The sequence below is a fragment of the Pteropus alecto genome, unplaced genomic scaffold (genome assembly GCF_000325575.1).
Source record: "Pteropus alecto unplaced genomic scaffold, ASM32557v1 scaffold100, whole genome shotgun sequence".
NCBI lineage: Eukaryota > Metazoa > Chordata > Mammalia > Chiroptera > Pteropodidae > Pteropus > Pteropus alecto.
In genome coordinates this window covers 788,560-792,144 of record NW_006430723.1, presented here as the reverse complement: position 1 = coordinate 792,144, position 3,585 = coordinate 788,560, and the positions used below count along the sequence as shown (strand labels likewise).

Genomic DNA, 3,585 nt, shown 5'->3' with positions numbered 1-3,585 from the left:
CACAGCCTGTGAACTTGTTAGAGACAGAGCACACACTGGGTATACATGGCCTCCCCTCTACCCACAGCTCAGTCTTAGTGCGCTGCCTTACACACAGCCAGTTCCGGGCGAGATTCACTGAATGAGGCTGGGAAGGCAACTTGCAGGTCTACAGGTCAAAGGAGATGACATCCTGACTCTGGAAGCTGAAGCAATGCCAGAGGGAGGAGTCTCCCTCCTCCAGCGCAGGGAACACTGTAGGTCCTGGGACTGAGGAAACATTCTAAGAAGGTGTCTCTCCTCCTTGTCCTAGCACCGGCTCCTCTCCTCCCACTGGCCCCTCATCCTGCAGTTTAAACATAGTCCAGACAGGACACAGCCCTCACAGTGAGAGTCCACCATTCCTCTTTCTTCTAGGGCTCCACGGCCACACCTAGCATCAACGAGGGAACTGGGACATTCAGAGCTTACCCTTAAAAGGTGGAACAACCAATAAAAAGACAGAGAAAAACATGAAATGAGAGAGAACCACCCAATGCCCTCCTCGCAAGAATGGCTTAGAAGTGGAACAGACTCTAGCCCAGTCCGTTGTTATTTGTTTTGGACCCAGAATTTCCTTTCTGAGACTTCCTGGCCATGATTAGGAGGGGTGGGAGGCTCCTGGGAAACAGGCTGTCAGGCAAATGCGCCCAAATGACTCTACCCAACGCAACTCTCCTTCCATTTGGAGAATCTGGAATTGCTGCTTCGCTAGTGGTGGGAGGTACGTTATTCTGTCCACGAACTCTCCGCTGGGTCTGGGAACGTGGGGCACAATGGAGTTGGAATTTGTACAGGTCAGAGCCAGCAGGGCAGGGACAGGGCTTGTGTTACCTGAGGCAATCAAGCAACCCCCAGACCTGTGGTCACCTGGAGGCCAGCCAGTCACTAAGCTGTGGCTTTCTTTTTTTCCCCTCCAGCAGTGACTAATAAAAACTTAGGTTATCCGATTTCTTATGCAAATGGCAGGAGACTAGGCCACAGAGGGGTGTGTCCACTCAGGTGTTCCAGCTGCCTCCGCCCTGCACATTCAGGCAGAGGCCACAGCAATCCTCACAGACTCTCCCTGACTCTCTCAAAAACAATCAGCTGGACTGCAGCAGGGCTCAAGGAAGATGAAGAGGTTCCTTCCTGAGCATCCTGCCCTCAATCCCCAAGGGAGCTGTAAAGAAGTGATGAGCAGGCCAGTGGGGAATTACTGACAACTCCTAAGACCCCTGACATGGTCTTCCAACTCGCTCTGTCACCTCGCTGCCTTTTAAATGAGAGGCCCAAGGCAGAGAGGCAAGGATGGACTCTGGGCAGATCTTTGCAGAAGCAAGTTTGGAACCAGAAGTAAAGATCATTAGGTTTCACCAGGGCCTCTGGTCACATCTGTGGGTGGGAAAGGCCACTTTCCCCTAAGGAGCTTCAAAGAGAGCCTTTGAGTAGAGAGTCACACTTCATTCCTCTTATTCTCACCCCAGAGCAGATAATTAAACACGGCCATGCCCTCAAGGAGAAGCAATGAGCTTCGGGGTAGGTCAGAACCCAGGAAAGCACTGTCCCCTTCCACACCCCTCACCACTTACCTCAAGGTGAAGACAGGGATCCCAACCCAAAATATCCTTCTGAGAGCTGCTAACCTGGACAGCTTTGTCCTCCACTCAGAAAGAGGTCTAGGTGAGGGTCAGAAACCATGCAGGGCAACTCCATGTCCAAGAGAACTTCCCATGCTGATGGAAATGTTCTACACCCGCACTGTCCCACACACGAGCCGCTGGCCACATGCAGCTACTGAGTACCTGAAGGCAGCTTGTATGACTGAGCAACTGAATTTAATTTTAACTAATTTAAATTTAAATAGCCACACGTGGCTAATGGCTACCATACTGGACAGCTCAGGTAAAACATGCTTCTTAAATTTGGAGAGGTCATGAATACTCTTGAGAATCTACTGAAAACCACAGACCTTCTCCCCTGAGAAAAGATACCCCCTGCACATTCAAACATTTGGCTGAAGTTTTCAGAAAGTTCACAAATTCTATTCCAACCTAGGTCTGAGATTACTAGATCTATGTATAAGATTGTCTAGAACTCAACAAAAACTTTACAGCCTAAAGGGGATGTTTCTTCTGCAAAGTGGTTATCTGAGGAATATGAAAATAGATTTGATATTATGCTTTACACAGTCTTAGCAAGAAACACCAAGTATGGAAGCCCCACCCTAAAGAGGATGTCCTCATAACATCCCTGCCGATCAGCACCCAGCTTCTACCCTGACACGTGCAGGCACAGGAAACGCACCACCTCTCAGGGCAGGCGCTTTAGTCTTGGAAGAGCTGCAAATGTTAGACAATTCTTTTTTCTAACATGGGTTCAGTCTACCTGCTTATAACTTCCACCCACTAACAAAAATTCTACACACCACACGACAGAATTGACTCTCTCTTTTACACAAGACATGTCTTAGCCTGTGTTCCTCTACCCATTATCAAGCTGAACAGGTCTGTTTCCATCAACTGTCCCTCATGTGACCACTGACAGATCTCAATATAGGCTATCAACAACCCTTTTTAGAGTTTCAACTCTTTCTACTTGCTAGGAAGGCAGGGTTCCTTAACTGTGCATTTCTTTCTTCTTTTTTTAAACAAGTACCAAACTTTGGATTTACCCTGATTAAATTTCATCAAGTTTGTTTGGGGCCCATTGTCCTAGACAGCCCCAATCTCTTTAACTTCTTGTTCTATCATTCAACTTAATACTTGCACCCCCACCACCCACCCACCCCACCCCCACCACAGATCTGACAGGCCTACTCCCTACCTGTATGTGATGAAGAGGGTGCACATGCCTTCAGTTGCATAAGCCTCCAGACCCTTCCATGAGACCAAAGATTCTATGAACACACCCTCTTCACAACCACTACCAGCTACTACTCTCTCATGAGGCTACAACATCCTGAGTCAAGCTGCTGAGCAGCAAACTGTCTGAGAGCCCTTTCCTAACTATTCACAGAACACATACAGGTTCCTTATGACAACTCATAAGAGTAGCAGGAAACGGACTCCAGAAAAACAAGTATAAACCTGGAATAAATCTCAAGAGGTTCTTGTGTCCCTGCCCTATAAAATAAAAAAAAAGCAGGGGGGTGGGGGGTGTTTGAGTCATCTTCCTTACCCTTGTTGGCAACTTGAGTTCTTTCACCTGTTTATCAAGACATATTTCTGTCCCCTTCTCCATGCCCTCCCTTCTCCCAGTCGCCAGCTCCTCATACTCTCGTGGACATACAAATCACCTGGGAATCTGGTTAAAGTGCAGATTCGGACTCACTATGTCCAAGGTGGGGCCTGCGAGTCTACATTTCTAGCAAACTCTCAGGTGATGTCAATGACGCTGCTCCACTGATTAGCAAGGTGGGGGTAGGAACCATTCAGGTGCCCGAAGACTCAGGTAAGCAGTAAGAATCAAGGTACGTGCCCATTACCTCAGCTCTCATCTGCATCAGAGGACTTCCACTGTAACTACACGTTAGATATACCTGGGGAGCCCCAGCCCAATTAGGTCCATCCACACCAGTTAGATCAG

General features: G+C 48.3%; 1 protein-coding gene across 1 annotated transcript in view; it reads right to left on the bottom strand.

Annotated features, from left to right (window-relative positions):
• TET3 (tet methylcytosine dioxygenase 3) overlaps positions 1-3,585 on the bottom strand; it is a 96,497-nt gene that overhangs the window by 84,392 nt on the left and 8,520 nt on the right.